The 21,264-nt window shown below is 39.6% G+C and overlaps 1 protein-coding gene across 3 annotated transcripts in view; it reads left to right on the top strand.

Annotated features, from left to right (window-relative positions):
* Positions 1-21,264, top strand: part of LOC139739347 (uncharacterized) — a 206,430-nt gene that overhangs the window by 45,755 nt on the left and 139,411 nt on the right. The window contains exon 1 of one of the 3 annotated variants that reach the window (XM_071649963.1): positions 10,870-10,981. The exons of the other annotated variants lie outside the window; for them this stretch is intronic. The gene's annotated coding sequence lies outside the window, so the exon portion shown is untranslated. Of the gene's footprint in view, positions 1-10,869; positions 10,982-21,264 lie in introns of those variants that run through there. 3 annotated transcript variants of the gene reach the window in all.

The following is a 21,264-nucleotide window of genomic DNA, read 5'->3' on the forward strand; positions in this document are numbered from 1 at the left end:
TAGATCTATCCATGGTAGCCGCCATGTTACTGTTAAGCCGAGATCTAGCTAATTTAGACCAGAATTAGATGTTCTTGTATCCGAGATCTGAGACACAATCCACGTCACATCTACCGTAGATCGTGAAAGATCGAATTACTAGTACTGCAGTATACTGTAGGCCTACGTAGTAACACATAACGTAACATGCATGCAAATGCATAGCGGCGGCGGCGGCCGGCTACATAATATCACGCGCGGGCTTTCTAGCATGGCAGTAGCACTGAACTGATCAATCGTCGCCTGCACAAAAAAAGAAAAAAAAAGATGCAACTTGTTTTCATTAAACCTAAATTTAATTTCCTGGTATGAAAGTGATATTTTTGAAAAATTGTATGCAAAACAATTTCAACTGATTGATATATGAAATCTGTTTGGATTAACACAGAATTTTAGAAGAAACGATATTTTAGTTTAATTCGTGATTGACCAATCAGAGATGTTTTTACTTCATATTTCAGGTCATCTCGTATATATCTCAACCAATCATGGTACAGTTTATAAAAACTTTGGGGAATCCCCTCTTGCCGTCCAATATTTTAAATATTGGTCCCCTCGGCAAAAAATATTGGTCGAGTTCAACAAACTTTATAAGTGGGCTGGAGGTTATGAGGTGCGTCGACAAAATAACATTTGTATTTGGGCTCTAAAAATCCTCTGTATGTGTAATAATATGGTATATTGGCTGGCTGGAAGGTCTGTAGCTGATGTGGTATCCTGCTAGTGGATAAAGCATTTAGTGTTTCGTCTCACCTCCCTGGTTAAGATTTTGATATTTGCAATTTAGCAAGCCAATTATGTACGTGGCCGTTCCCCACCCTCCAATAGATTTTGAAACACCTCTTTTCCAAGGATTTTGATATAAGATTTAAAAAAAAAAATGATAAGTGGGAGGGGGACTGACACCTCCCCCCCCCCCCTTTCGGTCACACGGTGAACAAGAGGTGACATAGATTATACAGCGTTCAAATCAATCAGTTCACCATTAGCCCACACCCTCCCCCGCTCGGTTGCTGCGATCCCTTGCTCCCTAGAAAATTTTAACATATCCATGCCCCCCCCCCCCCCCCCCCCCCGTTTCTGCGCAAAGCCATGATTGTATAAGGACTCCCGGAGAAGAACTTAAGAGTTAGTTGTCTTCTGTTTCTCTCCCGGCTAAACGACTTCATGGAAGTGTATCGTAGGCCCGGCCGCACAGACTAGATAGCTTACTTCTATTTACATAATATCTGTATGTCTTTTTTAGTTTTTCAATGCGATCTTCCTGTTATTATGTAAATCATTCTTATTCAAGAAATAAACAAATCAACTAGAATGAGAACAATCGAAAAAGAAGCATTTTCCCAGAGCAATTCAGAATCCCACTCAAAAGAAAAGCATCTTTTACCCAAACAAAACCGGGTGCATTTAGTTTTGTTTCTAATAGAATACAGCAGTCCGTCTTTACCTGATAGTATTTCCATTGTTGATTGCATGTATCATGTATATAGAGCAAGGTAATTTATTTGCAAGTCGTCCTCTCACCGAAACAATGGTACATGAAACAGCATCATGCCTGAAAGCCTGTCACGGCTCAGCCATGTCTCTCTCATCCCTATCCCACGTGACATGTTCATAATGTGAGGTCATAATGTGACGAAGGACCGAAGAGCGTCTCGCACAGCCCCAAGCACAACGCAATTTGCACATGCAAGGAAATTGAAGTTCTCAGAATGTGTGAGAGAGACGCTGTGATTTTGTGAGAGTATAAGCATTGTTTCCAGTCAACCATTTCTCCATTTAAACAAGCATTGTGCTCTCAAAGAGAGCGAGAGCTGGCGGGGAAAAAAGAGGGGAAAAGAGAGAGGAATAGAGAGAACCTCAGCATAGTAATAATTAAACAGTTTGTGCTTGAAATAGAATACTCACAACCATGTGACAAAACTATATATTCTGCTTTGCTTACCTTTTTTTTATCTAGTAACTCCCCATTCATTATTCCTAATTCCTAATTAAGAATTTATCTAATTCTAATGTATCGCTTAAAGTTTAACAAAATTGTGCAGTTTTGAAACATTCCCTAACGGGCCAACAACTGCTTTCAGAGTTTCAGAATGATTTCATGTACAGCGACAAAAAGGCTATCACAGCCTATTTCAGCTAGCTTCATGTGAATAGCTGAAACGGGAGAAACGGGGGAAGGGATTTGAATGGAGAATAAACATGTCAATGACACGCCAAAATCGATGCTTTCCGCTCACGTCTTCGTAATCAATTTCCCTCACTGGGTGTTTACACGATCAAACGTGCCCCATGAAAGCTAAGTCGATGTTCCATATGTTGCGCTTCCTCGGCGAGAATTTCGTCACGAGGCCTACCTGTTGCTCAGAAAAAAACCGTGAGGAGAGTTTGTGTGGAGGAGGCATGCAAGCGGGTTCGTATGCACACAAACCTAATACTTTCGATTCAAGAACGGCTGCATTTCCGTAAATGCCAACCAAACAACGCCGTCTGCAGGGGACGGCGCAAAGTGACGTGAGAGCTAGGAAAACACGTCTGCTGGTCTCCTGCTTTGCTTGGAATGACTGCTTCGTTCTACTATGTACCTTGTACGAAATCAGAAATCCCATTGTATGGGCCTTGGATTCTCCCTAAAGCTGTCTAACCACAACACATCCATTGACCCTGATGCCCTAGGCAAGCCAGAGGCCAAGTTGGATGAGCAGAGGTGAAGTGAAGATAGCTCTCGTGTACAGTGGGAACGTGCAGCTTTTTTGATGCTGTGACAGAAGGCAATTTTGAAATGTCGGACGCGTCTATGTGTATGTGCATATTTTTTCCTATGGTATTTTGGCTGGAACTGTGAAAAGACAAAAACATTAGGTTAAAGAAAAAAAAACAAACAACGTTGATCCAACGTTCTTCTCGAAGTACGACTGCGGTGAATTAGCAGACGAGGTAAGTTATGGCTGGCGATACCCTAACCATTCCATATCATTTGATTTGACTGTGTGCTTGTCATGCCGATTGTACAACCTTCTTTTACCTATTTAAATGAATCAGAGACCCCAGCATCGCTCAACTGACACGCTATCCCCGACCTTAAAAAGCGTTGGAATTTCCTGTTCTCGATAGTCATGTGATAGTATTATTAAACTTCTTTTAGGATGAAGACAATACTGAATCCAAAGTCACCTTTAGCTGGAAGACAAATGACATTATGCCCAATATTTGTGAATATTTACGGGACGATACTGTTTTTTCTTTTTTTCATTAGAGGCCATATATCTTTTTTATTCACCATCATCAGGGTTATTATTATTGTTAGGGACTTGGCTGTTCCAACTATTAAGTAATCTTTTGGTTATTATGAACGACTTTGTTTATTTCATGAAACACAGACAAGCTGAAATTTGTTGTTGTTGTTGTTGTTGTTGTTGTTGTTGTTGTCGAAATGCATGACTTTGCACATTTTGTCAAGCCCGATATCATGGTCCTAAAAAGGTGCTTACTGCTTTGATACATTTCTACCGCTGATATCATTCTGCCAATATCTTCACGATGGGACGTTTCTCGAGAGCAGAGTTACATGTGGAATGTGCGCTTTGAATTGCGTTCGTTGTACGTTTGTACACCCGTAAGTGCACATACACCCAAACGTGTTCGCAGATGTGCACATAAATGTCCATTTTGCAGTGGTCACTGAAATCCCCTACTCATGCAAGTGAGATCTAGATTGCATGTCTAGTGTGCTGCACTGTGCATCCCTGGGCGTTAATCAGTGACTGTCACATTAACTTATAAGGGGATCGCAGGAACGCCCTCTAAAGGGTAAATCTATAACTCCAATGTAGCGCAATGCACATCCATAGATTTGGTTAAACGTGGACAGTTGGCGCGCGTCTTCAGTGCGGATTTGCATGATTGCAAAAGCGTATCGCTGCATCAAGACGAGGACGCCGAAGCGATGACAGAACTCTTTAGAGCTTTTAGTGATTTTCATCATCTATCACACATAGGAGATCAGCATCTGTTAGAAGACATAATCTCGTTGCTCCCTAACCAATAATCTTAGGATTTGTCGCCTCGTCATTTACCCTTGGCATCGCCAGGTCATCCGAAATCCGCAGCCTTATCAGATTACGTTATGATATTAGAAGTATGCTCCGTGCGGATTCCCAAACCACATTGACGTCACACGGTCGTGATGTTACCTGCGCACAGCTTGTTCATAATTACGATGTGCGAGTACCTGGATGCATGGAGATACACATTTCGGGATTTATGTGTTTGCGCGAGTCATCGACATTTGCACGCGTACCTCTGTGTGTGTGTGTGTGTGTGTGTGTGTGTGTGTGTGTGTGCGTTTTGTCCTCAGTATACCGTGGAGCGGAAATAAAGACTAGGAGGGGAGGTGTATCATTTTGATTTTGTTTTATATTGGCTAAAACAGACATATAATGGTGACAAAATAAACCCAGAAAACGAGAAACTGACAGTACAAATGAAGGGATCACAGAACTCTCACTATTTCACCATAAGGTTTATGATCAAGCTTACAATTTGCAATTGAGGTATGGAACGTATGCACACGGCGAAAAAAAAATAATGAATGAATAAATGGGTATGGAATATGCATTTTAAATACACACACACACACACACACATATATATATATATATATATATATATATATATATATATATATATATATATATATATTTATTTATTTATATATACAATGTATAATCCTGTCCCCCTAATTATAATGTGAGAGGGTTTTCCCTGTTTCTGTGCTTTTTCACAAAGTGACACAAATCATACACCATTACAACGCTGCAAGATTCTATCATCTGTCATATAGAATCAAAATAAGGAAATAACATTTTAAAATGTAATATGTGACCCTGCACCTCAAAACAAACAAAAAGTCGCCGGACATGAATTTTTAGTTAAGACCATATTCTGATAGAACAGACTTTAAGCTTTAAAATGATGTATAACTCAAATCAAATGGACTCTCCTAACCTATCTAAATATTGGAAGGAAAGCACAAACTCGGGAAAAGTGTGAACTGAGAAAAGAGGCTCTGAAGTACAGTGTCTATTCAAGTGCTTAATCTTTACCAAACCGTGCTGGCTGTGCGGTGAATGGGACAAAAAACAGGAAGTAAACCACCAGAGTAACAATAATGAAGGGATTATCAGATTAAACTGAAATTAAACATACCTCGTTAACACATTCTGTCCATAATTAATGCCAACTTTCAAAGCAGTAGCTATCCTTTCAAAAGTTATTAGAGTTGAAAGTGAAGAGTGTGGACAAGGTTTTTCAAAAAATGAAAAAGGGATTCTAAAGACACACCTAATCACACTATTCTACCAAAAATGTTCGAGATAAATTGCTAAAAAAGCACACTTTCCTGCCCGTTTTATGATACCAAACTTTAGCATAATGTAAAAGAAGACCCGCTCTTTCAGAAAATATGAAAAAGTTAAGTTCGGCTAGGTTGACCCATTTCACTTATTTTCAGTCCTCACGCAAAATCAGTGTGTGCAACTTTATGTTCGTTTTGAGGTGCACGGTCACATATGATATACACAGATATAATGCGGTGGAGGAGGCAAACGCAACTGGAGCGCCATTAAACAAGATGTTGGTGATCTGGGAATGTATTTTGCAAACGCTTAAATGCATTTACTCGAAAGGAAAAATAATATTATGGATGAAAAAAAAAGTGGAATGGCGCAAAAGCATTTTCTAAAAGAAAAGTTTCTCAAAAATAATCGGTTCATGAAAATGCATGACCCTCTTCAATATTCAAACTCGGAGAGTGGTGTATGAGATCTTTATATGAAGAGTGCCTTCGATGCGAAAAAAAAAAGTCTAGGATTTTCTAAAGTAGAATATCGAAACGAGATCTTTGAAGTTGAAACATAAATGGGGAAGGAATGCAATCTTTCCAAGTAAAGAAGTTTGCAAACAGATGAAGACATTATGAAATAAAAAAAGAGGAGAGATGAGGTTTTAGAAGCCCAAAGTAGCTTGCCAGGGAAATTGAGATAACATTTTCGATGAAAATTGAGATATGTACTTACGAGATTGAGATATGTTCTTATGTAATGAATATTTGCATACGACTCCGGTAGAACAATAGATGTTTCTTGAGACACGCATGCAAAATACTCACACACACACACACACACACACACACACACACTGAAAGCATGATTTTACCACCATACCGGTATGCCTTTTTTCGGTACATTATTTTCGGTCTCGCTGAAGTAGTTTTGGCCGAAATCATACAGAAGGTTTCTTTGGAGAAGCGGTTCCCCGTCAAACGATAAACAAGACAGCATGAGCACTTTATATAAAACAAAATGTCGGCCATTAATGGCGAGTGACCATGATTGAAAAGTACTCTATAGCGCCGTCCTTCCCCTCATGTTGTGTTGTTTCTGCAGAAAGTTACGTCTGACCGTGCCACAAATCCCTGCTCCGTTTTTCGCTGGCGACACACTAGGCCACAGTAGACATGCGCGGTGCGTCGATTTGCATGCACTGTAAAGCAAGCCTTCAAATCTTGGTAATCAACGCCAATTTTGTGGTAGCCAAGGGCCCTAATGCACATCACGTCATTACTCAGCGGGTCACAAATGGTTTGCATTGACAAACGCCGCTTGACTGAGGTGAAAATAGCCCCTTGGCGGTGAGTGCTGCCCGTTGTATAAGCAAACACGACCTGAAACACTTCTGTACGAGAACATTCTTTCCGGAGAGTCAGACCCAAAGCAATATCATTGAACATTTATACTGTTTCGAGTTAACGGAGTCCTCTCTTACAGGAAACAAACCAAATTAAAGAAGTAAATGGTAGAAACAAGGGAGACTCTTCTATCGTTAAAGGGAAATGGACCCCCAAAAGACGACTGCCTCGAATGCAGAAAGTAACACAAATCATATAGGTAAGACAAAAGAGAGGCTTAAGATTAATTAGACTATTTTTTTTCTAATATGAATATTCGTTTTAGTCATTTTTCCTTATTTCCAAATTCTATAGATGGTAATAACTTACTTTTCTTCGGAACTTGAAATTCCTACAATCTTTATGCTTTATTTGTAGATTTTCTTCATGTTTCTCTCTGCTTTTTTACATCTCTAGTATCATAACTATGACCGAAAAAGTAACGACTTTTACTGAAGGAGCATATATTTATGTGGTGAGATTTGAAATATTATATTTGTCATGACATATATTCTATGTTGCCACAATGAATTGTATATCTTTAAAGAATGTGAAAAATACAGTAAACTGAAACTTAATCTAAAACTGAAATGTCCGAGATATAAGTGAAAATAATTATAACGCGCTCTAGGCAAATATGTGTTGTTTTGATAAATCCAACCGTGCGCTGTTGCAACAAGGTAACTGCTTTTAGAGAGAGTGAAAAAACAGGACGCTTCCTTCAGTACGTATGTATGCATGTGTGTGTGTTCGTTTGTTCGTTTGTTTGTCTGGTTTTTTTTTGTTTTATTCTATTTTGTTTTGCTTTGTTTTGGTTTTTTGTTTGTTTGTTTGTTTGTTTGTTTTTTACCTGTGGCCTATAATGCCAACATGATTAATTGTGTCGGTGGCATGTGACTGCAGGGCTTATACAGGATTGTGGGTGTAGGCCTACTTCGAATTTGTGGTTGTTGATGTTTGTTGCTGTTGTTCCATTATTTTGTTTTGAGGTCAATACAATCTCAAGTACAGATTTCACGCTGGCCCGACCCCAGATGGCCAGAAACTTTTTGATTTTGAGGCAAAGTTCGCAAATGTTTTGACGTTGAGCTAATGGTTGACCGGCAGTGGGTGGATAAAAGGTCTGCCTTAGTACCCTTTGACATTTTGATAAAAACAGAACCTAGTTGAAAATAGCTGCTAGGCCATTCCTTATAGCCACAATGAATAGACCGTACCTAAAAAACAAAGTTGAAAACAAAACCTTGAGTCAAGGGGGCAGTCGCCTCGAAAACATACAATTTAGTGGAACAAGAGCTATTTTTGTACAGTATCATTGCGAAGTCAAACGTACTGTTTTGGCATGACTCCTCAGTTTTAAATTTAGCCTTGCAATCATAATAGCAGAGTGTGTTTGTTCAGTTATGGCGTGGAAGATACACAGATAATGTTGCAGCGCATGATACAGAGACGTACCCTGTCATTCTTTCACCGTATCAGAGCGTACCAATTTTCAGCAGACACTGGAATCTGATTGAGGGTATAGGATATGTGCGTGTGTCTGTATGTGTGCGCACGCACCTCCGCGCATGTGATAATGACGATGATGTGTGTCGGTGTGTGTTTAGTGTATGTGTTTGCTTTAACCATTCACGTATGCTACATTATTAGCATCAACTGCGAGAGAATTCCGCCTCACTCAACGCATCATTTCCATACCATGAGCGGTCTCATGATATGGTTTGTCTGTCTCCGAGGGGTTTTAAATCTGTTCTATTCATCCATTTATTTATTCTCCGTCGCAAGCCCGAGCCCGATCCCGAGCCAGGCTTAAAGAATTCGAGGATATGTGAGCAAGTTGAGATGGCGGGAGCGAGAAACTCTGGACGCATAATCTCTTGCCATCATCTGAAGCTGGGTCACTTGTCTGTCCAGTTCGGCTCTGTGAACAAGCAGTTTACTTGTGATTCTTTCTCTCCCTCTCTCATCTCCCTCCCTCTGATTCTCATTCACTTTCTCTCTGTAGTCTCCATCCCACTATCTCTCTCTCTCTCCCTCTCTCTCCTTCTCTCTCTCTCTGTTTTCTCTCATCTCCATTTCTCCTCTAGCTGTATGTCTGTCTGTTTGTCTGTTTGTCTGTCTTTTTTTCTCTCTCTCTTGCGTAAGAAAATCAATCTGGCCTCCCGTGCAACGGATCTATCATTGCTCCTCAAATTCCTACAAATGAGAGAAAGCGTCCGTTGACGATCCATTAGCTAGTGGCTGAATAAACCCAGTTTATCTGACGAGGCATAGTAGGGATGGAGGAACGAGAAGAGACACAAAGGTGATTGTGTCAGGTTTACATTGCTCTGTTTTGTGGGATGCTTTGGTATCAGCTGTAGATAGGAAGTTTGTGGCATTATAATTTACTCGTATAAATGTGTGTGTGTGTGTGAGTTCATTTTCTAATGTTCGTGTGTTTGTGTGTGTGTGTGTGTGTGTGTGTGTGTGTGCATGTTTTGGTGTAACATACGATTTGACTAAATTAAGCCTCTATTATTGATCTGTCTGCAGCGATTTTTTTTTCACCATAGTGTCTGTGAATTTTACTTTTTCACGTGTCTTGTGAATGATGTAAACGTCTATACACGGTATCTACATGAAATTAGTGCTTCATAAAGTCCAACTGATAGTTTGTTTTCCCCATCAATATCTATAAGCGAAACGTAATGAAATTAAATCCCAAACCTACCATGTAGATCGATTTATACGTTTACAGCGTATAACTTGTTTCACTCTCTGTCAAGAGATCTATACTGTAACTGCACATACTTACTTGCGGTATACCTGGGTCCCAAGAAATAAACGTATGAGTGATTGCTAACTTTATGCGTATGATTAACAGACCCTAGTGCTTTATTGGTTTGTTTGTCTGGACCAAAGGCAATCGATTGCTTTTTTTTAACCAATCAATTGTCGAGTTTCTGTTACGAGGTCTGGAATAAAAAAAATGGCAGGCAGAAAAAAAAACCCGGTAAACCTACACGTGTGTGTGTGTGTGTGTGTGTGTGTGTGCGCGCGCTGTACACAATAGGCCGTTTTTGTATCAAATGTATCCGAATTTATGGATGTTTCATCCCTGGAAAACATAGAGACGAGCTATTCCATTAACTGCTCTTCATAAAGTAAATTCAATCGCTGGAATCTATTTGGCATACATTATTGCTATGTCGGACAAACCTAGGAAAAGCTTTCAGGTTGTCAAGAACAACCTCAGTTTAAAAGGTATGCATACAATTTGAATATGTCACAAAAACCGCCTATTGCACATATACACACTCGCTTAAATCATGCTACACTAAAAGTAACTCGGGTATAAACGTTTTAAACTCGGAAGGAGGAAGAATGCAGCGGTCGTCGTTAGCCTCATAAACGTGGGTGTTCTTTGTTTGCTTGTTAGTCCACATGAGCTGCACTGAATGTTTTCGACTTTCCCTGATGTAAGGATTTTATGCATAACAACGATATCCAAATTTGTACTATACAATACGATATGCTATTATATTACATAAATATTTGTTTATATTACAAGTATCATGTTGGCAATGTTCCAAGGACCGAATGCAACTACATCATGTACATTGCACATGTATAAGAATTAAAAAGAAACCAAGAAAGCAGATGTTGTCTCTCTTTATTGACGGTTTATGGTTAGTTCTCGAACAATCACGAGGTTGAGCTCACTCGCCATGTTTGAACCTCCAACACTGCCCCTACCCAGGGTCATTCGCTTCCCCTCTCTTGGAGCGCTTATCGGTCGAGGTTTAATTTTACCCGGGCCGCTAAAATGTCCATCCGCATTTCTCTCGCAGTCGGTTGGTGCGCCGAGCTACGCAATCTTCTGGGCGCACTGGGGAATAAAGTGAGCCCAATCTGCGCATGGTCGCACTGTTCGCGGCTCCTTAGTAGTTGGGCGACCGAGGGAGCAAGCGAGTCTGTCACTCAGCCATTTTATTCGTTTGTTCTGCGCACCAAAACCTCGGGAAGAGAAGATCGCTCGCGACAGCCTCAATATTGGAAGCTTTGAACGGAATACCCTCGAAACAGCACAAGACCCGCTTAGTTGACCCGTCCGCCATCTTCTCTCTTTATGACCTCCAAATACTTGTTGAACATCCCTGTGCCGTGCAGGAGCAAGTGTCGGTCGACAATAAAACACTGCATGCGCCGAGGCCATACAACAATTGCGATTGTGTGAGTATTCAATATAACTTATCTACACATTCAGCCCGCATAAATCGAGCAGACAGCGTCGTCTTCTTTTCAGAGTTTGTCGCCGGCGCTAATCTCAAGATCCAGTCGTTTTTTGCTGTGCGGATTGCCGGCAGGGATAATATCGCTTAATTGCGTTAATGAGTTCAAATGTGATGGTCTCAGACGTACGCGTATAATATGTTTGCAATGCCAGACAAAAGCCTTTTCTCATTCTCGGCGTCCTCGTCGGCTGGGGACGAATTCTGCTCACAAATCCCCGTCAGCTACAAGGCTGTCAGCCCACAATGTTCTTATTGCGCCTTTTTTTTCCATTCTGCTTTCCTGCGCCATATGTTTGCTCGCATGTCATTTGCAAATCTGATTATCTGGCTGATTTATGGGTTTGTGCGTTCTCCTTCATTTCATATTCTGACTCTGGGTAGCTCATGGCTATATTACGAATTGAATATATATTTTCAGGATATGACATATACAAATACACGCATATATATATATATATATATATGAATGTGTGTGTGTATATATATATATATATATATATATATATAGGGATATGAACATATGTGTGCATATAAATATTATATGCATATATATATATATATATATATATATATATATATATATATATATATATGTGTGTGTGTGTGTGTGTGTGTGTGTGTGTTTGTGTGGATAAACATTCACATTTTGTGTGTGTATACCTTTATAATTGCATGTATGTGAAAAAAGGAAGACCAGAATATTGCTCGGCTCAGCCACTGTAGCAGAATAAACGTTGTGATTTAAAAGTCTGCGAAACGACAAATATTTGAAGGATATTTTTCTTTCTCTTTCTCTCTCTCTCTCTCTCTCTCTCTCTCTGTATTTATATATAATATTCAAGTATGGATTATATATATTCCCATAACTTATTCCCTCTGTCTCTATCTATGTATTCTATCTCTCCTATCTCTTACTAGATATTCTCTGGGAAAATGCTTCGTAGTATGCTCCGCAATTGGTTTTGACTCAGTAAGAGAGAAAACATCTGTTGATATTTAACATCACATGACTCAATTTATCGACGCACAGTCAATAATTGGAAAAGATGACGGCATTTTACTTTTCTGAATTTGCCGCAACAGAAACAAGGTGCTCTAGACCACTGCACACAACTTTATGATTCGTTGACGTGTAGCTCCTGAATACCAACTTTTATGTAGCACTCACTGAAAAGGCATATCTGTTGTGAAGTAAGGTTTATTGCCGGGGAGCCGATAATATGACACGGAGAAACATATTCTTGAGAAAATGACAATAGATGAGTCACGAATCACTTCCAGTCATCATCATGCTACAAATTGACAGGGTCGACGCAGATCCCAGGGTCTAATCACAATTTGCTGGCATAACATTCAACCTGATACGGAAACACACCCTTCCGCAACCATACACAAATATTCGCAGGCACGCACATTGACAACCCAAACCCAAGCATATACACGGTACCAAGAACACACAGGCGCTGAGAAACAATCGCTCGTGCCATCAAACGCACTGACGTAATGTACACACATCTTCCGACTTTTTCTTCTTTCTTGACGTTTGATATTTCAACTGTTCCTCTGCAATATCACAAAAACCCGCCTCTGTGTTGCCCTGCCTTGAAACGTTTGTTTTCCCTGCCCTGGTGGGAATGAATTACTATTTCTATCTTTCTTTTTCCCTTCTCGACTTGGCCAGCCAGCATTCATCCTACGCGTGACCGGTTTTTACTGCATAAGCAACGATGCAGCGACGTTGCGTCCCCAAATCTAATTACTTGAAACCTTGAAGAAGAACCTGAGAAAGGGCACATTATCTGCTGACAGTTATCACCGGAGTCTTCTTTTTTAAGTAAGTGTTGGCGGCATACAAACTCACACTGAAGTCGCAATAATGGCACTAGATGATCCTTTCAAGGTGGACAGCATTTTTGGTAAGGTCAAGGTTCGAATCAAAGCGGTGGTTTTTGGTCAGTAAAACTGTTACTCTTTCTCTGACCAAGACAGCATTAACTTTTCCCGCTGCACAGAGTCGCCAAGTGCCAATAGCTATCGCTAGTCTTCACTATAGTCGTTCAAAATGAATATTGTCAGGAGGTTTTGATTGTGAATAAATAAATGGGCGAAACAGCGGAACCGAGCAAAAAGACTACTCTCTGAATTCCTCAGGTGGAAATCGATATATAAGATTGCAGTTAGGGAAATCCAAACTTTGACTGAGAAAATAGATTAACTTGTAAATCTATCAGATTGAGATTTTTAATCTAATGTTTGATTTTTCCCTCATCTCAATCAAACGAATTTAGAGGGTATAATAGTTCTAAGCTGTGATAGACATTGTAATGATTTCTATTCCTCGCTCTTATGTATTACGGATTAATCTAATGCAGATATGAACTTTGTTACCCCACTGGGCGGTATAATGTATTGCTGTTGATTTCACAGAACAACTGCGTGTAGATGATGACCAGAATCTAGATAACTATACTCATACTGTAAGTATTATTTTCCAGGGTATGGATGTTTAACAAAATTGGAATGCGTACCAGGAATGAAAGGCACACCTGGCATTACCAAACAGTGCTATTGTTTCATCTGAAGTGTGTTGCCAATTTTGATTTCGGATACTTCTGTTTTCCTCCTTTACCGTCATCTCTTCCTTGTTCAAAAAGTTGTCATTGTTGTTCCAAGGATCGCGTCTGGTAGTAAGTTTGCAGCAAGTATTATATCAAATGCAAGAAGCCTCTCAACATCTTTCAATAACGCACTTTCTTCACGTTCCCCTGTGTGGTCGCTCTTATCATCATCATCATACCGCCATACCGCCTGAGGCCTTCCCCCTCCAACCCCTCCCCCCCCCTCTCTCTCTCTCTCTCTCTCTCTCTCTCTCTCTCTCTCAGTAGAACCGTTGGCGTAAGAACAAAAGCTTGATAAAGCACGCTGGTTTCAAGACTAAAATGCTTCCCTCAATTTTGACGACATATCTTTTCCGCTGTGCTCTAGGAGTACGTATACATTTACAAGTATACTATAAATGTATGATATTATATTGTATTAACGTCAAGAGTAAATCAGGTCGCCAACCGACCAAATACAATGCCTCCACATTTGGCTGAAGTTGCACGAAGGAATTTTGAAATTCGTTTATACTGACGTGCGAATGCAGGGTCTAATGAAATTATCATATTTGTTGATCCGATATCTCAGGTCGTTTCTCTGAGCACGCTGATTGAGTAATATATAGGAAGAATTCTTCGTGTTTGAAACAGATTTAAAAAAAAAAAGATCGGTACACTTTTTAGAGGGTGTATGCATTTTTTTCTCAATTGACCTTTTATTATATTTTGGTGATATGACTCGACGCAGTTTGCTGTGTTCAAAATAGATATGTTTATACTGTATAGATAATAAATGCCCACTTCACATTTTCGGTATTGAGGGACCTGTTTCATACCTTCAATGCTTCAACATCTCTGGAAGAAAATCTCTACCGTGACGTTTATCTTGGAAAAGATGGTTTTTGTTTTTTTGAGCCTCTATTCCCCTCAAGACTATTTGTGGACAATTCGTATTGTCATTCTACCTTACTTTAGGCTGTCCTATGCCTCGAAATATTCATACCAGACTTCATATTATGCATTTTACTTACCAAGCATTACACAGACACCAATATATTTGTCTTTCCCATCCAATTTTCTCTTCTTCTACGCTCCCCTTCCCCATTCCCCCTCTCCCTCTTTTCTTCTTCTCCAACAAAGCAAGAAACAAACGGCTCCGGAAAAGTCAGTAATTCAAAAGCGTTCATGCATGTCGTACTTCCCCCTCGCCTGCATCTGTCGTCTAGTTTTCTCTAACGGACCGAAAGGTGGAGGATAGAATCGCCTGAGATGGCATGATAAAGTTGTTTGGTATATAGGAACGGGTGGGTGGGGGAGGGGGTGAGGAGGGGGAACCAAACACTAATGGCATGCAGCCATACATAAACTAACCTGTAGTAATTTTCCCCACACGCCAGGGTCGATTGTATTTATGACGGCCATGCTTAGAGGATTACCATTACCATTACTGTTATAGGGGCTGCAGGCTCCACAGCCACGCTCTCTTTCAAGCTGGATGTGTCACGTTTTTTCTACGTAACTGCAATGGCTCGCTATCTCACGTGTTCAGTGCGAGTGTGTGTGAATTATCTATGCTTTGATCTTACGCACGCTCTGATAATAACAGACATACCTATAGGGACACACCGCACTATTAATTCATAACCATTCATCAGACAACCATTACTACACACGCGCTATAACCTGGGATGTTATATCCATTTTGTAAACAATTGCGAACGCATGCACATGCACACACTCGCACGGACACACTTGTGTTATAAAACAGAGATACATAATATGGCAGTATATAGTGGTAACAGCGGGTTCCTTTTGGAAGGAGTGAGGATGCCTTGGCAAGTGTTAGTCACTGATCGATGACTTCATGTGTTTGTACTTTCGGCCACAAGAGGTCGTTTCTCCCTGGGATGCGTTGCCATGGTAGTTGTGATGTCATATCACCCGTACGCTCAGATGTGTGACGTCATTTCAAGTTCTCATTACCCAAAATCCATACCAATGTGCGAACACCCATTTTCTCGTACAGATGTAGACTTATTTGAGAATATATCTGCACAGACCAAATAGCTCATCAATATTTCTTTTCTTTCTTTTTTTAATTTTTTATTCTAAACGGCACCATTCGGTTATACAGGTACGTAGTTGCAACACCTACCACAAAATAGTTACCTCAACATTCACAAATGATGAAATAACAACATCGTGTAAAAACAGAGAGTTAAAATAAAAAAAAAACACAAGCAAACAAAGATTCTTGCCGCCATTTTGTGCCTACGCCTCTTTAACATTGCACCTGTTTCCATTTGTCACTGGAAGGAAATACAGCCGTCAGAAATCTTAGAGATGAGTGAATGAGTACAACGATAAGTAATATGTGAACATATGCCCCCTTAGAAATATTTGACGATGGAGACATGTGTTAATCTCAGCTGCTCCTCTTGAAAGTGAAGTTCCACTACTTGCGTGTTAGAACCATGTCTTATGTCCCTGGGGACTTCTTTCCCCCCTTTGTTCAATCATTTCTTCGAGCCGTAAGAGAAAGACGACGGTAGCAATCACGAACCACTGTCATACCGTCTCAGACAAGCTCAGCTGTTCCTATGATACGCAAATTAATTCCAATCTCTTCTAGTTGGAGAAGAATCAGCCACCTTGGAATTTTGGTCCGCCCCACGCTCGGTGGGGACCTATCTTCCCGGACGGCAGGCCTGTGCTCCTCCAGCGTTCTGCGCTCCTATCTAACCCCGCCGACTCCAAAGGACAGAAATCAATGATCAACTCTGCAAGATAGACAGATGAAATATCATGCACGGAAAAGAGATTTGCTACATCGATTGAGCAGCACGCACGCACGCACTTCACGCGCTCCTCAGCATTGCTAAACATACCGCAGAAGCCCAATCCTTCGCGCATATTATCTCGTTCACGGAGTATTGCATAATCGATAAAAGAATACGCGCGAGGAAGCGGTTATGGCGATTTGCCCTGGGATCGAATTGTAAGCAAAATTCCTCATCACCAAAGAATATCTGAATTATCATAAGCAAGATGCAGTATCGATCGAGAGCCATGATGAAAAGTGATTCCGGATTCCGCTCGGGGCAAGATCAAAGTTAATTGGTTTCTTATTTTTTTCGGCTCCGAAGCAGCAGCTTTCGACAGCGAAAGAGAGAGAGAGGGAAAAAGCAAAAACTCAAGTACAATGCTATAGCGAAAATTCGGAAATCAAATAATCATCTTTAAAAGCAGTCTGGTTGAAATAACAAAAGTGACGTGCGGAAGATGATCCCTTTCATTGCTATCATGTACATAATATCCCGATGCGGGGTATCCCATTTAAGCTATATAATCTACTGATTAAAAAAATACATGCAATCTTAGACACAGTAAAAAGGATAGATGTATCGCAAGTAACATTTTGCTCTAGAAGTTACCGTTGTTCTGTATTCGGTCCCATGCATGAACAGCAATCATTCAGCATGTGTGCTAAAAAGATGAAACCTGATGTTTAACTTGGATAGTAAGATGTAATGATGACAAAATGATTTATCAGAGTAGTTACTGTCTAGTGAGAGAGGGGTTTTAAACAGAAGGCTAAAAGATTATTATATGTGACCGTGCACCTCAAAACGAACATAAAGTCGCACACACTGATTTTGCGTGAGGACTGAAAATAAGTGAAATGGGTCAACCTAGCCGAACTTGACTTTTTCATATTTTCTGAAAGAGTGGGTCTTCTTTTACATTATGGTAAAATTTGGTATCATAAAACGGGCAGGAAAGTGTGTGTTTTTAGCAGTTTATCTCGAACACTTTTGGTAGAATGGTGTGATTAGGTGTGTCTTTAGAATCCCTTTTTCATTTCTGAAAAACCTTGTCCACACTCTTCACTTTCAACTCTAATAACTTTTGAAAGGATAGTGCTACTGCTTTGAAAGTTGGGATTAATTATGAACAGAATGTGTTAATGAGACATATTCAATTTCAGTTTAATCTGATAATCTCTTCATTGTTGTTACTATGGTGGTTTACTTCCTGTTTTTTGTCCCATTCATCGCACAGCCAGCACGTTTTGGTAAAGATTAAGCGCTTGAATAGACACTGTACTTCAGAGCCTCTTTTCTCAGTTCACACTTTTCCTGAGTTTGTGCTTTCTTTCCAATATTTAGATAGGTTAGGAGAGTCATTTTTTTAATTTTAATTTTAATCATTTTAAAGCTTAAAGTCTGTTCTTTCAGAATATGCTCTTAACTAAAAATTCATGTCCGGCGACTTTTTGTTTGTTTTGAGGTGCAGGGTCACATATTGATTATTCTGTTGTAAGTCAATGTGGTCCAAAGCTTTTTTTCTTCAAGTCCTCTGAGTTTTCTACGAAGGGTGCACCTCCAAAAATACCAAGTTTAGTGGATTGAGTCTCTAAAAAGTTGAAGAGCAGCATCATCTTTATTGTGATTTATTCTAAATGCAGCTTTCAAACAGCGTGTTCCAGTAATTGACTTTACATAAAGCATCGGCAGTATAAAATAATATTATGTTTACCTCGAAATGTTCTAATGCAAGAAGTGGTGAAATGCATCTTATAATACCGTCTGTTCAAAGTGATTTCATTGAGTTAATGTAGTTAAAGATATTAGCCATAGAAACTAGTAGATGCTTCATTTAAACCCCCCCCCCCAAAAAAAAAAGAGAAAGAAACTATGGAATTTCAGGTTCATATTGTAAGAAACGTGCAGTCGTTTGTAACTTCATTATGCAAATTTGATGTGGTGACGACATCATGACGTCGCACTGTTCTAGTAAGTTTTCCACAAACATGCTATGAAAAGCTCAAAGTTTCTTGTCGATAAATCAGCAGCTCCCTACACTCCCATTATAATTCGTTATTAAGCGATGTTAAGTGGTTGCGAAGACAATGTATAACATGATAATCGTCCTAAACATTTTTGTACGCTGCTCGGTGTGGAATACGTGAGGCGATTGCAACGCTGCCTCAGTACATCTTTATCTGTGGTTTCTTCATAAGTTTGTTTAAGTACTATAAGATATATATTTGCTTTTCGTTTGTTTGTTTGTTTTTTAGACCATATGAAACTTCGTAGTCCTTCAACTTCCTATGAAGTTTCCGCATTTAACCCGTTCAATACTAAATTCTGAAATCCCCATAGATTTAATACACAGACCACCAGGTTCCCTTGTGGAATGGGTTAATGATTTTTCTACCATTCTCTTTGTTTGACTACTCAGTACCCTTAATCACTACAGTCACCTTCGTCAAATAAACATTCAGCAGCGTTATACTGTGACAGTGAGATGCGAACATTTCAAAATGTTGTTTGCACGGAAAATGCGATGTGAAGTTAGAAATCCAGGGAGTGACTTGTTTCGGCTAGCACTTGTCATCGTTGTTTTTGCATCATCTGATTTTTTTCTAAACGATACCTTTTTCTTTCCTCAACAAAACATGGTGCATTAATTGTTTAACCGTATCAGTATTTACCTTCTCCTTTCTCGTATCACTTCGTATATTGTTTTGAAGAAAGAAGTACAGATGTGCCCTTGTTGAAAGCAAAAAAGTCTTGAGGAAGGAGACTTCCAAATGAGAAGGTATAGATATTCGATGACTTTATCAGTTCTTTTTTATAATGACCGGTCACGTCTTTTTAAATGCTTGCACAATCCCTTTGCTCCATAAACTACGTTCATAAGAAATAAACACAACATAGGGATCCAAGGGACTAGCGTGTTTAACGTTGGTTCCTCGAAATAAGTTATTGGTAATGAGAATCTAGCATTATACCATTTATCTATATAATTCTTATCATATCAAATCAAATTTATGGATAGATGAACATACCTACCGTTACCAATGAATAGATGGATGGTTAGAAACAAACGACAGATAATGAGTACTGTCGTGTAATAGTATTGAATCGCGTATAGGTACATCGAGACCGAAAACCAATTTCCAAGGGGAAAACATCCGTATAATGTCAACCAATGAATTTCCCGAATAACTCACTTGTGAATCGATGATTGCAGTTCAACGACGATCTGCAATGGCAAGGACGAAGTCAACTGACATTTTCCCCATATTGGTAGATTATTTTCCCATGCATTTTCTTTTCCTGTACGCATAACATTATTGATATGATCGCACGTAAACGATGCTAGCAAGAATTTAGATTGAGTGAATCGATACTTTATCCATTCCTAATGCCCGCATAAGCTCGCATGATGATGATGACAGATGACTGTAGAGTAACATAAAACAAAATCAAAAATACATGGCAAATATTGAGAATCAGGAAATCTATCGGCCGCTGGAAATTACTCGAAGTAAATGGGAGCCAGCATGAATGTGATCAAAAGGACATGTACATTGAAATGAAATCTTTATGAAGTTGAGTGGAGGAGGATTGAAATTGAAAACCGTTGATGACGGAATTTTTGGGCAGAGGGGCGCCATGAAGTGAAGCGGTGATTGAGGAATTTAGCATACCACCCGGAAGAAAGGAGGAAACGGAAAGAGAGGAAATCACATTACAGTACAATAAGATTAGGAAGTCATTTATTGGGAAATCTTGACTGGCCGCCGAAGCAATCTTCGAACCTAAGCCTTCACATTTAAACATTTTATACAACATAAAGCATAACAAAAACAACGATGGTTCCTGATACTGAATATCAAATCAAACAATCATTACTCTAAATCGTCTTCATATGATGTAGTTTTCCTAACCAACAAAATGTGGGCGTACTCGATGCTTTTCATCAGACCTGACTTTCTTTTGAATGGGATTCACTAGATGTTGAAATGTCACAAAATCATGTTTCGAAATAAAAACATGTTTTACATATCATTGTACGAATTTATTTGAATTCGAGCCTTCACGTAAGTTTGATAAGAGATCACAACTTCCGTCTTACACGTGCCCAAAAAATACAAAAAATGAAGAAAAAAAAATCTCTCGATTGCCATAAATTTCAGGCTTGATGTAAATTGTAGCATCTATGACTTTTACATGATATACAGAGTATAGGTTATCATCGTTAATCTTATTGAGTGCGGTCACTGTTTTTTTTTTTTTTTTGGGGGGGGGGGAGGGGGTAGTCAGCGTGTGGTAGTTTACATTAGAATCTGTTGTGAATAATTGCGCGCAAAATGTGTGGACATGGTAATACGTGATGTAAAGACGGATATAGCAAATAGTTTGGGAGACTATAAGAAACAGAGTAAGGTAGCGAGATGGACGGAGAAACACAAGGAAACGAAGCCGACGAAAGCACGTCTAAAAGTATAGCATATCAAAATAAAATATTATTACTGTCCAATGCATAGTACAATGAATTGATGTACCAGATCTAATTACATGTAGGTTAACCGTTGGTAAGTAGAATAACTTCAACAACAACAACGACAACAAATGAGTCAAGTGGAAGGTAAGAAGATCAACATTAGATTTCGGCCAAATCTTCATTTGTTCATACCGTGTATTATACGTTATCATCTCCGTCTCTCCTTTGCAAACACGCATAATGAAATGAACGTTTGTCAACCCGCCATTTTGCCCTGTCCGCCCAGCTGGCACCAGATAAGTACACGTATAACGTGAACTGGTGG

Source organism: Diadema antillarum, unplaced genomic scaffold (genome assembly GCF_040938485.1).
Source record: "Diadema antillarum isolate AM-2024a unplaced genomic scaffold, OU_Dant_1.0 seq00000798_RagTag, whole genome shotgun sequence".
Lineage (NCBI taxonomy): Eukaryota > Metazoa > Echinodermata > Echinoidea > Diadematoida > Diadematidae > Diadema > Diadema antillarum.